We start from the raw sequence: 14,608 nt of genomic DNA, 5'->3' as shown, positions 1-14,608 counted from the left end.
TCTGCTATTTTTAAGAGCCCTATCTAGCTCTTGAAAGTATCCAGAGAACCAGCCTCCACCGCCCTCTGAGGCAGAGAATTCCACAGACTCACAACTCTCTGTGTGAAAAAGTGTTTCCTCATCTCCGTTCTAAATGGCTTACCCCTTATTCTTAAACTGTGGCCTCTAGTTCTGGACTCCCCCAACATCGGGAACATGTTTCCTGTCTCTAGCGTGTCCAAATCCTTAATAATCTTATATGTTTCAATAAGAAAACCTCTCATCCCTCTAAACTCCAGAGTGTACAAGCCCAGCCGCTCCATTCTCTCAGCATATGACAGTCCCACCACCCCAGGAATTAACCTTGTAAACCTACGCTGCACTCCCTCAATAGCAAGAATGTCTTTCCTCAAATTAGGGGACCAAAACGGCACACAATACTCCAGGTGTGGTCTCACTAGGGCCCTATACAACTGCAGAAGGACATCTTTGCTCCTATACTCAACTCCTCTTGTTATGAAGGCCAACATGCCATTCACATTCTTCACTGCCTGATGTACCTACATGCTTACTTCCATTGCTAATACCGATGTTGATAGAGATGAAGACATACAGCATGTCCCTTGCTTCAATTTGTCCATGCCCCATATACGCTAGTCCCATTTGCCCGCGTTTGACCCTTATCCCTCTGAACCTTTCTACCTGTTTAACAGTTTGAAATAGTCTGCCTTAACTATTTCCTGTGGCAGCTCAGTGGCGCAGCGATAGAGTTGCTGCCTCACAGCGGCAGAGGCCCAGGTTCGATCCTGACTACGGGTGCTGTTTGTACAAAGTTTGTACCTTCTCCCTGTGACCTGCGTGGGTTTTCTCCGGGAGCTCCGGTTTCCTCCCACACTCCAAAGATGCACAGGTTTGTAGATGTAGAGGCTCGGTGTAATTGTAAATTGTCCCTAGTGTGTGTAGGACAGTGTAAATGTGCGGGGATCACTGGTCGACGCGGCATCGATGGGCCGAAGGGTCTGAATCTGCTCTGTATCTCAAAACTAAACTCATTCCATGCACCTGCCGCTCTCTGTGTGAAATTTTCTTTACAAATCTTTCGTATAGACAGCATTTAGAACAACATAGAACAGTACAGCATCTGACCTGACCCTTTGATCCACAATAGCCACACTGAACATGATGCCACGATTTTTGTCCCACTGAGTTACTCCAGCTTTTTGTGTCTGTCTTCGGTTGTAACCAGCATCTGCAGTTCCTTCCTACACATTTCAGCTCGTTTTTAGTTTAGTTTAGTTCAGAGATGCAGTGCGGAAACAGGCCCTTCGGCCCACCGAGCCCATGCCGACCAGCGATCCCCGCACATGGGACGACAGATGGCACAATGGGCTAAGTATTCGGCTGGCGACCGGAAGGTAGCCGGTTCGAATCCCGCTTGGAGTGCATACTGTCGTTGTGTCCTTGGGCAAGACACTTCACCCACCTTTGCCTGTGTGTTAATGTGTGTGAATGTGTGTGAGTGATTGGTGGTGGTCGGAGGGGCCGTAGGCGCAGATTGGCAGCCACGCTTCCGTCAGTCTGCCCCAGGGCAGCTGTGGCTACAGAAGTAGCTTACCACCACCGAGTGTGACTGAGGAGTGAATGAATAATGCGATGTAAAGCGCCTTGAGTATTAGAAAGGCGCTATATAAATCCCATCCATTATTATTATTATTATTAACACAATCCTACACACACTCAGGACAATTTACAGCCTACAAATGAATGAATGAATGAATGAATACGTTTATTGGCCAAGTATTCACATACAAGGAATTTGCCTTGGTGCTCCGCCCGCAAGTGACAACATGACATACAGTGACAGTTAGGAATGACACATAAAACATTAAACATTAATAATAAAACATTATCGATTAAACATGTGAATTAAATAAAATACCAGAGCACAAGGAGGCTACAGGTTTTTGGTTATTGAGTAGAGCTACTACTCGTGGGGAAAAATATGTTTTTATATCTGGCTGTGGCAGCTTTGACAGTCCGGTGTCGCCTTCCAGAGGGAAGTGAAGTGAAAAGGTGAAACCTGTATGTCTTTGGAGTGTGGGAGGAAACCGGAGCGCCTGGAGAAAACCCACGCAGGTCACGGGAAGAACGTACAAACTCCGTACAGACAGCACCCGTAGTCAGGATCGAACCCTGGTCTCTGACGCTGTGAGGCAGCAACTCTACCACTGCGCCGCCGTGCAGCTTCCGCACCGCGCCTCCTCTGCCTGCACGTGAGCCGTATCCCTCCATTCCCTGCATATCCATGTGCCTGTCTAAAATCCTCTTAAACACCACTATCGTATCTGCCTCCACCACCTCCCCTGGCAGCGCGTTCCAGGGACCCACCACCCTCTGTGTAAAAAACCTGCCCCGCACATCTCCGTTAAACTTTGACCTCTCACCTTAAAGCTGTGCCCTCTCTTCTTTGACATCTTCACCCTGGGAAAAAGGTTCAGACTGTCTACCCTATCTATACCTCTCATCATTTTAGTATATACTTCTAAGATAGACATAAATGCTGGAGAAACTCAGCGGGTGAGGCAGCATCCATGGAGCAAAGGAATAGGTGACATTTCGGGTCGAGACCCTTCTTCAGACTTCTAACTTCTATACTTCTAACTTCTATACTTCTAACATCTCCGCCCTCAACCTCTGACACTCCAAGAAAGCAATGCAAGTTGTGAGCTGGTGCTGGATGATGTTTGAGAGCTTGCTCCATGGATAACTCCATCAATCTGAGAGTGATTAGAGTAATCTGAAGCTCAGGCCGACAGCGACGCTGAAACTTTACAACCGCCCCCAACTTTCCAACACTCAGACACGTGACTTGGCTTTTGAAACGCGTAATTAGTGCTAAAAACAGTGGCATATGGTGGCTGTGTGCCTGGGTAAAACCGGCTGACAAGTAACTTGATGAGACCAATTGTGTCATATGCGCAGCTAGATTGTGCTAAAATCTCTTTCAACACCAGGGAGATGAGAACTCTGCAGCTGCAGGTACTTCCAACCCGTGGAAGTGTCCTGTCAATGCGGCAAGGATCTCTTCAGTTCAATATGCGTGATTGGTAGTTTCCGGTGCCAAGTAAGTGCCGAGCCAAGTGGTGGAACACACCACTTATAAACACGATGCCCAACTATTTCTTGTACAGCTTCAATAGAAAGATGATGCAAAATTGTTTATATTCTTTCAGCTGTTTAGATGTTAGACATTAGCCTTTAGAGATACAGCGCGGAAACAGACCCTTCGGCCCACTCTCCGTGCCGGCCAGCGATCCCCGCACATTAACACTTTCCTACACACTATAGACAAGAGACAATAGACAATGGGTGCAGGAGTAGGCCATTCGGCCCTTCGAGCCAGCACCGCCATTCAACGTGATCATGGCTGATCATCCCCAATCTGTACCCCGTTCCTGCCTTCTCCCCATATCCCCTGACTCCACTTTCTTTAAGAGCCCTATCTAGCCCTATCCCATCTCATCCCTATCTTTAAGAGCCCTATCTAGCCCTATCCTCTCTCATCCTTCTAAACTCCAGAATGTACAAGCCCAGCCACTCCATTCTCTCAGCATATGACAGTCCTGCCATCCCGGGAATTAACCTTGTAAACCTACGCTGCACTCCCTCAATAGCAAGAATGTCCTTCCTCAAATTAGGGGACCAAAACTGCCAGGAGTGATCTCACTGGGGCCCTGTACAACTGCAGAAGGATCTCTTTGCTAGGGACAATTCTTTTACCAAAGCCAATTAACCAACAAAGCTGTACGTCTTTGGTGTGTGGGAGGAAACCGGAGCACCCGGAGAAAACCCACGCGGTCACAGGCACCCACTACTCTCCGTGCAAAAAAAAACTTATCCCACTCATCTTCATTAAACTTTCCTCCTCTCACCTTATACCCATGCCCCATCGTGTTGGACATTGAATGGCAGGCCTCTGAGTTGTGTTGTAGAGCAGAGGGATCTAGGAGTACAGGTGCATGGTTCCTTGAAAGGCTTTTGGCACTTTGGCCTTCATCAGTCAGAGTATTGAGTATAGAAGTTGGGAGGTCATGTTGCAGTTGTACAAGGCATTAGTGAGACCGCATTTAGAGTATTGTGTTCAGTTCTGGGCACCATGTTATAGGAAAGATGCTGTCAAGCTGGAAAAGGTTCAGAGAAGATTTACGAGGATGTTACCAGGACTAGAGGGTGTGAGCTACAGGGAGAGGTTGAGTAGGCTGGGTCTCTATTCCATGGAGCGCAGAAGGATGAGGGGAGATCTTATAGAGGTGTACAAAATCATGAGAGGAATAGATCGTGTAGATGCACAGAGTCTCTTGCCCAGAGTAGGGGAATCGAGGACCAGAGGACATCGGTTCAAGGTGAAGGGGATAAGATTTAATAGGAATTTGAGGGGTAACTTTTTCACACAGAGGGTGGTGGGTGCATGGAATAAGCTGCCAGAGGAGGTAGTTGAGGCTGGGACTATCCCAACGTTCAAGAAACAGTTAGACAGGTACATGGATAGGACAGGTTTGAAGGGATATGGACCAAGCACAGGCAGGTGGGACTAGTGTAGCTGGGACATGTTGGATAGTGTGGGCAAGTTGGGCTGAAGGGCATGTTTCCACTCTGTGTCACTCTGTGACTCTCTATCACTCTATTTCCAACATAGGAAATAAATTCTGACTGTGTCCACTATCTGTATCTCCCATAGTTTTATATACGTGTGCGCTCATCCCCAACCACTGCGCTGCGCCACGCTCTGTGGCGCTGTTGAAGCCACTGTTACCTGAACACATCAGGAGAAACCTACTGCCATGTTATTACATTTGGAATTGGAGTCATGGGACATGCTCAGATCCATTTCAATTAGGGTTTAATACATCTACACTGTGAAGCATGTGTTTATAATTAACATTTCATTATGGTGGAGCAGGGATTTATTGAAGTGCAAGGTAAGTTTGCTGATGTATCTGTCTGTGCAATCATCCATTGCCATCTTGCCAGAGTATTACTGGATTCATCAGGCCCAGTAAATGAGATTTAATGAACTGTTTGTGCAAGGCAGCTTAATTGATTGCTGCTTGGATTTCTTCCCCCTCTTCCAGGTACAATTAATTTTTATGGAGGTTACATTGTTTAACCTCTATAAATAGAAGCTCAGATCATCTGTCAGTTACATTGCAGGCGGCACGTTAAGTTGCTGCTGCTGCTGCTGCTATTTGAATCATGACGGGAACACAACCTCTGTCAGTGGAGGCAGGCAGGCATTCACAGAAGGCACAGGTTCATAGGTAGAAGCAAGGAACTGCAGGTGCTGCTTTACCAAGGAAAGACACAAAGTGCTGGAATAACTCAACTGGTCAGGCGGCATCTTGAGAGGACTTGGATAGGTGGTGCTTTGAGTCGGGGCCCATCTGAAGGGTCCAGACCTGATAACTGACTGACTAGACTTAAGTTGAGTCATAGGTAGGCAAAAATGCTGGAGAAACTCAGCAGGCGAGGCAGCATCTATGGAGCGAAGGAATAGGTGACGTTTTGGGTCGAGACACTTCTTCACACTGATGTGGGGGCAGGAGGAAGAAAGGAAGAGGCGGAGACAGTGGGCTGTGGGGGAGCTGGGAAGGAGAGGGGGGAAACACTTTTTCACACAGTTGTGAGTTTGTGGAATTCTTTGCCTCAGACGGCGGTGGAGGCCGGTTCTCTGGATGCTTTCAAGAGAGAGCTAGATAGGGCTCTTAAAGATAGTGGAGTCAGGGGATATGGGGAGAAGGCAGAAACGGGGTACTGATTGTGGATGATCAGCCATGATCATATTGAATGGCGGTGCTGGCTCGAAGGGCTGAATAGCCTACTCCTGCACCTATTGTCTATTGTCTTTGAGCCAACTCATCCACACTGACCAAAATGACCCATCTAAGCTAATCCCGTTTGCCTGCGTTTGCCTGCGTTTGGACAATAGGTGCAGGAGTAGGCCATTTGGCCCTTCGAGCCAGCACCGCCATTCAATGTGATCATAGCTGATCATCCACAATCAGCACCCCGTTCTTGTCTTCTCCCCATATCCCCTGACTCCGCTATCTTTAAGAGCCCTATCTAGGTCTCTCTTGAAAGCATCCAGAGAACCAGCCTCCACCGCCCTCTGAGGCAGAGAATTCCACAGACTCACCACTCTCTGTGAGAAAAAGTGTTTCCTCGTTTCCGTTCTAAATGGCTTACTCCTTATTCTTAAACTGTGGCCCCTGGTTCTGGACTCCCCCAACATCGTGTCCATACACTTAACAATCTTATATGTTTCAATGAGATACCCTCTCATCCTTCTAAACTCCAGAGTGTACAAGCCCAGCTGCTCCATTCTCTCAACATATGACAATCTCAAGGAGATGTGTGGGGCAAGTCCTTTCATCATCACCAGGTTAAGATACTTACCACAGTTAGTAGCGTGGTTGAGGACTTTTTTGACTTTAGAGATACAGCATGGAAACAGGCCCTTCGGCCCACCGAGCCCACGCCGACCAGTGATCACCTCGTTCACCAGCACTAACCTATACAACAGGGACAATTTACAATATACAGAAGCTAATTGACCTGCAGACCTGCATGTCTTTAGTGTGTGGGAGGAAACCGGAGCACCTGGAGGAAACCCACGCAGTCACAGGGAGAATGAATGAATGAATGAATGAATACGTTTATTGGCCAAGTATTCACATACAAGGAATTTGCCTTGGTGCTCCGCCCACAAGTGACAGCATGACATACAGTGACAATTAAGAAGGACACATAAAACATTAAACATTATTAATAACGTGCAAACTCCGTACAGACAGCGCCCGTAGTCAGGATGGAACCCGGGTCTCTGTAAGGCAGCAGCTCAACCCGCTGCACCACCGTGCTGCGGAGATTCCCTGACTTCTACACTTGGTAAAGATGTCCCCTGGGGCAGAAGGCTGGTGGTTTTGTTCACTCGCTAATGATGTCACTTTGCATTCCACCTGCTCCTTCCCTCCTCCTGTGATGGTGGAACCAGACAGACAACACTTCATGATCTGAACTCTTCAACCACGACCGCCGAATACACAATGCATCCACGCACTCGGATGGCCCGTGTCCCTGGACCCCAGGCTGTCAACGAAACATCTTCCTCCAACCTTTACATGCCCTTTCAAAACTTCAAACCCAATCGTTCTTGCAGAAGGATGAGCGTCGGCGAGAAATGTGCTCTGAGTTGGTCAGCCTAAATGCACCACAGTAATAGCCGTGTGCCCTGTGGGCAACTAGAACACAGAGCAGAGCAGCCCAGGAACAGGCCCTTCAGCCCACAATGTCCGTGCCGAACATGTTGCCAAGTTAAACTAATCTCCTCTGCCTGCACGTGATCCATATCCCTCCATTCGCTGCATATCCATGTGACAATAGACAATAGGTGCAGGACAATAGACAATAGCCCTGTAGGTGTGTGTCCAAGATGGCTGCCGTGAGGGGAGAGTGGACGCTGGCGCGCTTTGGCTGCCGCTGCTCTCTCTTCACATTGTGTTTTTGATTTTCTGTTTTTGGATTGAATTCTGTTTTAAATTTGTGTCTCTGTGATGTCTTTATTACTTGTTATATTCCGATTATATGTTATTCCGATTACTATGTAAGGTGTCCTTGAGATGTCTGAAAGGCACCCATTAAATAAAATTTATTATTATTATTATTACCCCGTTCCTGCCTTCTCCCCATGTCCCCTGACTCCGCTATCTTTAAGAGCCCTATCTAGCTCTCTCTTGAAAGTATCCAGAGAACTTGCCTCCACCGCCCTCTGAGGCAGAGAATTCCACAGACTCACAACTCTCTGTGAGAAAAAATGTTTCCTCGTCTCAGTTCTAAATGGCTTACCCCTTATTCTTAAACTGTGACCCCTGGTTCTGGACTCCCCCAACATCGGGAACATGTTTCCTGCCTCTAGCGTGTCCAAACCCTTAATAATCTTATGTTTCAGTAAGATATCCTCTCATCCTTCTAAACTCCAGAGTAAACAAGCCCAGCCGCTCCATTCTCTCAGCATACGACAGTCCCGCCATCCCGGGAATTAACCTTGGAAATTGCCCCTGGTGCATAGGGAGTGGATGAGAAAGTGGGATAATGTATAACTCGTGTGAACAATGGTCGGAATGGACTCGATGGGCCGAAGGGCCTGTTTCTGTGCTGTGTCCTTCAAGCATTAATAGATGGGAACAAGACTCAAGGAGGGGGCTTTTAAAATGTGCTGCTTGCAGTCAATGCTATGTCCACATTTCACTTGGGAAGATATTCAGTCTGAGCATGTGGAAAGCAATTATCGAATGTGTCATTGAATTTCTTGGCAGCTTTCTCTGACAATGGCGTGCTCTGTCTCATTTCACTCAAACACCAATTTAGAATGGTAAAAGGATAGTTCTCATACCATCGTGGGAAGATGTGTCAGAAGGAGCAGCAGATGCTGGTTTAACACCAAAGATAGACGCAAAGCGCTGGAGTAACTCAGCGGGACTGGCAGCATCTCTGAAGAGTAGGGAAGTCTGAAGAAGGGCCTCGACCCAAAACGTTACCCATTCCTTCTCTCCAGAGATGCTGCCTGTCCCGCTGAGTTACTCCAGCTGTGGGTGGATGAAGTTTTCTATGAAAGAATTGGATCCTCGACTTCCTCATCCGCAGACCACAGTCTGTTCGAATCGGAGATACCACATCATCCTCAGTAACAATTAGTACGGGAGCACCTCACGGCTGCGTGCTCAGCCCCCTGCTTTACTCACTCTATACCCATGACTGCGTAGCCGGTCATAGTGCAAACACCATCATCAAGTTCGCCGATGACACCACTGTGGTTGGACGAATCACAAATGGGGACGAGTCAGAGCATAGATGTGAGATCGACCGACTGACCAAATGGTGCCAGCACAACAACCTGGCTCTCAACATCAGTAAGACCAAGGAACTGATTGTGGACTTTAGTAGATCTTTCCTGAACCCAGCACACCGATGCAATTGTAAAGAAGGCACATCAGCGACTAATTCCTGAGAAGATTACAGAGATTTGACATGTCGAAGAGGATTCTCCTAAACTTCTACAGGTGCATGGTAGAGAGCACTCTGACGGGTTGCATCGTGGCCTGGTTAGGCAACTTGAACATCCAGGAGCGAAAAAGATTACAAAAAGTTGTGACCACTGCCTAGTCCATCACTTGTGACTCTGACCTCCCCACCATCGAAGGGATCTATCGTAGTTGCTGCCTCAAAAAGGTAGCCAAAATCATCAAAGGACCCACACCATCCTGGCCACACACTTATCTCACCACTGCCATCAGGCAGAAGGTACAGCAGCCTGAAGACTGTAACGTCCAGGTTCAGGAACAGCTACTTCCCCACAGCCATCAGGCTATTAAACACAATGAATAAGCTATGAGCTCTGAACTGCAAAAGACTATATTATTATTTGTTATTTGCACTATATTTGTTATTTATTGAACTTTTAATTTTTTTTCTCTTCCCCCGTTATATACAATGTTTACATATTCTGTAAGAATATCATTGTCCCGTCCGGGACATATGACAATAAAACACTCTTGGCTCTTGACAATATCTCATCGAGAATGAACAAAAAATGTGTGCGGAATGTGTGTGAGTTTAGTTGAGAGACACAGCGTGAATACAGGCGCTTCGGCCCATCGAGTCCGCGCCCCGACCAGCGATCACCCCGTACATTAAAGCTATCCTACACGCTTGGGACAATTTACAGAGGCCAATTGACCTGCAAACCTGCACGTCTTTGGAGTGTGGGAGGAAACCGGAGCACCCGGAGAAAACCCACGCAGGTCACAGGGAGAACATGCAAACTCGGCAAAGACAGCACTCATAGTCAGGATTGAACACGGGTCTCTGGCGCTGTAAGGCACCAACTCTACCGCTGTGCCCCACCAACAGTGTGTTGAGAGGATGGGATTCAATGAAAAAGGTACAGGCAGTGAGGAACAGAAGAGTTGTGGGCACTGTCGACTGGATACATAGCTGGATAACATGTTTAAGAAGGAACTGCAGATGTTGGAATAATCGAAGGTAGATAAAAATGCTGGAGAAACTCAGCGGGTGAGGCAGCATCTATGGAGTTTCGGGTCGTTTCTATAGACGTCACCTATTTCTTCGCTCCATAGATGCTGCCTCACCCGCTGAGTTTCTCCAGCATTTTTGTCTACCTTAGCTGGATAACATTGTTTCTGTAACATGGGCCCAAATTTATAGAAAGGAAGTGGAAGCTTTGGAGAAGGTGCAGAGAGGTTTACCAAGATGCTGCTTGGATTAGGGTATTAGCTATAGGGACAGGTGGGACAAACATGGATAGTTTTCCCTGGAATGCCAGAGACCTGACAGAAATATATGGAATGTTGAGGGGTATAGATAGCATAGGAGGTAAGTACCTTTTTCCAGGATGGAATTGTCAAAGTCTATAAGGCATAGGGCGTCACGGTGGTGCAGCGGGTAGAGCTGCTGCCTCACAGCACCAGAGACCCGGGTTCCATCCTGACTACGGGTGCTGTTTGTACGGAGTTTGTACGTTCTCCCTGTGACCGCATGGGACCGAACATGTTTCCTGCCTCTAGCGTGTCCAATCCCTTAGTAATCTTATATGTTTCAATAAGATCCCCGCACATCCTTCTAAACGCCAGAGTATACAAGCCCAGTCGCTCCATTCTTTCAACATATGACAATCCCCCCATCCCTGGAATAAACCTTGTGAACCTACACTGCACTCCCTCAATAGCAAGAATGTCCTTCCTCAAATTTGGATCCCAAAACTGCACACAACACTTCAGGTGTGGTCTCACTAGGGCCCTGTACAACTGCAGAAGGACCTATTTGCTCCTATACACAACTCCTCTTGTTATGAAGGCCAACATGCCATTCGCTTTCTTCACTGCCTGCTGTACCTACTTTCAGTGACTGATGTACAAGGATCCCCAGATCCCGTTGTACTTCCCCTTTTCGCAACTTGACACCATTCAGACAATAATCTGCAGTCCTGTTCTTGCCACCAAAGTGGATAACCTTACATTTATCTACATTAAACTGCATCTGCCCACTCCCCCAACCTGTCCAAGTCACCCTGCATTCTCATAGCATCCTCCTCACAGTTCACACTTCCACCCAGCTTTGTGTCATCTGCAAAGTTGAATGGCGGAGTAGACTCAATGGACCGAATGGCCTAATTCTGCTCTTATGACTTATGAACATGAGCAGGCAGAGGAGATGAGGTTAACTTGGCATTATGTTTGGCCTGGACATCGTGGGCCTGAGGGCCTGCTTTGTGCTGTACTATTCTGCGTTCCAAATGGACTTTTTTGTTTCTGGAAGGAAATAACTTAACAACTATTTCTGGATTGTTGAGTTATAAATATCAGTGTTTTTGCTCGACTGCAGACGGATCCCGACCCGAAATGGCACCTATCCACGTTCTCCAGAGATGCAGCCTGACCCGCTGAGTTACTCCGGCACTTGGTGTCTTTTATGTTAACCAGCATCTGCAGTTCCTTGTGTCCAGCAACAACTGGGAACTGTAAGTACCAAAAAGTTTTCAGCTTGCCGGCATTGGTTTACATTGTGGTTTTGTTTAACGTGCCAACAAGGAGGAAACATGGCTCGTGTTTCAGTCGGTTGTTCCAGCTTCAATCATTCCTTGTTGGTGGCTGGATAGCAAGAGGTAGATTTGACAGCACATCAATTCACCTTCAACATGCATGGCATGGCATCTGTACCATAGCAGCGTAGGTTCACCGGGTTAATTCCCGGGATGACGGGACTGTCATATGCTGAGAGAATGGAGCAGCTGGGCTTGTATACTCTGGAGTTTAGAAGGATGTGAGGGCATCTTATTGAAACGTATAAGATAATTAAGTGTTTGGACACTCTAGAGGCAGGAAACATGTTCCCGATGTTGGGGGAGTCCAGAACCAGGGGCCACAGTTTAAGAATAAGGGGTAAGCCATTTAGAACGGAGATGAGGAAACACTTTTTCACACAGAGAGTTGTGAGTCTGTGGAATTCTCTGCTGCAGAGGGCGGTGGAGGCCGGTTCTCTGGAAACTTTCAAGAGAGAATTAGATAGGGCTCTTAAAGATAGTGGAGTCAGGGGATATGGGAAGAAGGCAGGAATGAGGTACTGATTGTGGATGATCAGCCATGATCACATTGAATGGCAGTGCTGGCTCGAAGGGCCAAATGGCCGACCCCTGCACCTATTGTCTATTGTCTATTGCTTATCACTGCTGTAAGTACAGAGCCGTCAGTACTTTCTGATGAGGCTCTGCTCTTTCAATGTCTCCAGTAAGATGCTGCAGATGTTTTATCAATCAGTCGTGGTCAGTGCCATCTTCTACGCTGTCATAAGTGATAGGAGTATAATTAGGCCATCCGGCCCAAGATGTCTACTCTGCCATTCAATCATAGCTGATCTATCTCTCCCTCTGAACCCCATTCTCCTGCCGTCTACCCATAACCTCTGAAAACCTCTACCAATCAATCCACGTGTGCTGGGGCAGTAGGGCAAAGGCCGCGGATGGCAACAGGATTAAAAAACTCATCAGGAAGGATGGCTACGTCCTGGGGGCGGAGTTGGAGTTGGATTCACGGGAGGTTGGTCTTGGAGGGAGGATGGTCCTCAAACTGCGGAGCATCCTGGACAATACAGCTCACCCCCTCCATGCAACACTGGTCAACCTGAGGAGCACCTTCAGCAACAGACTGGTTCTACCAAGATGCAGCACAGAACGCCACAGGAGATCTTTCTTCCCCGTGGCTATCACACTGTACAACTCCTCCCCCTTCTGTCGTGGGATAGACTGAGACTGACTCCCCTCCCCAATCTTTGCACATCCCCAATCCTGGACTTACCACATCATCACTTTAATGTCATGTTTCATGTATCTTGTTGTGTTCCATGAATGTTGGCAGACCAATTTCCCAAATGTAAATATTTCTATCGTATCGCATCGTAACCTGCTCTCCACGAAGGGACCTACAGGAGTCGCTGCCTCAACAAAGGCAGCCAGCATCATTAGACCCACACCACCCTGGCCACGTTCTCATCTCACTGCTACCACCAGGAAGAACATGCATAGAACATAGATCCGGTACAACACAGGTTTGGATTCACGTGTACACAAAGTCTTTGATTATGTCGGCTGCTTTCCCGAGGCAGCGTGAAGTGTAGATGGAGTCAGTGGTGGGGAGTGTGGTGTGTGTGGGACTGGGCTACATCTACAATGGTGGGGAGTGTGGTGTGTGTGATGGACTGGGCTACATCTACAATGGTGGGGAGTGTGGTGTGTGTGATGGACTGGGCTACATCTACAATGGTGGGGAGTGTGGTGTGTGTGGGACTGGGCTACATCTACAATGGTGGGGAGTGTGGTGTGTGTGGGACTGGGCTACATCTACAATGGTGGGGAGTGTGGTGTGTGTGGGACTGGGCTACATCTACAATGGTGGGGAGTGTGGTGTGTGTGGGACTGGGCTACATCTACAATGGTGGGGAGTGTGGTGTGTGTGATGGACTGGGCTACATCTACAATGGTGGGGAGTGTGGTGTGTGTGATGGACTGGGCTACATCTACAATGGTGGGGAGTGTGGTGTGTGTGGGACTGGGCTACATCTACAATGGTGGGGAGTGTGGTGTGTGTGGGACTGGGCTACATCTACAATGGTGGGGAGTGTGGTGTGTGTGGGACTGGGCTACATCTACAATGGTGGGGAGTGTGGTGTGTGTGGGACTGGGCTACATCTACAATGGTGGGGAGTGTGGTCTGTGTGTGGGACTGGGCTACATCTACAATGGTGGGGAGTGTGGTGTGTGTGGGACTGGGCTACATCTACAATGGTGGGGAGTGTGGTGTGTGTGGGACTGGGCTACATCTACAATGGTGGGGAGTGTGGTGTGTGTGATGGACTGGGCCACAACCACAACAATGCAACTATATCTTGTGGTTTTGGGCAGATTAATTTGATTTGGCATCATGTTCGGCACAGATAATGTGGACTGAGAGGTCCTTCAGCCCAGCCCATGCCAAACATACCTCCAAGTTAAACTAGTCTCTTGCATGCACATGATCCATATCCCTTCATTCTCTGCGTATCCTTGTAGAGCCTCAACATTACATCCCTGATCTATCTTTCCCTATTCAATGCCGTTCTCCTGCCTGAGTGAAGAAGGGTCTCAAGTGTACGGAGGAGGGGAAAGGAGTAGGTGTCCTGAGCTACCATCTACCTCATTGGATACCCTCAGACTAGCTTTAATCGGACTTTACCTGGCTTTACCTTGCACTAAACATTATTCCCTTGACCCTATATCTGTACACTGTGGACGGCTCGATTGCAATAATGTATAGTCTTTCCGCTGACTGGTTAGCACAAAACAAAAGTCTTTCACTGTACCTCGATCCACGTGACAATCTTCATCTTGCATGCAGAGACTAAAGTTGTAAGACAACTTGTTCTGTTTGATGTTTAAGAAGGAACTGCAGATGCTGGAAAAATCGAAGGTCGACAAAAATGCTGGAGAAACTCAGCGGGTGAGGCAGCATCTACGGAGCGAAGG

Source organism: Amblyraja radiata, chromosome 4 (assembly GCF_010909765.2).
Source record: "Amblyraja radiata isolate CabotCenter1 chromosome 4, sAmbRad1.1.pri, whole genome shotgun sequence".
Taxonomy (NCBI): Eukaryota; Metazoa; Chordata; class Chondrichthyes; order Rajiformes; family Rajidae; genus Amblyraja; species Amblyraja radiata.
The sequence above is the reverse complement of the archived record's forward strand: the minus strand, read 5'-3'. Positions refer to the sequence as shown.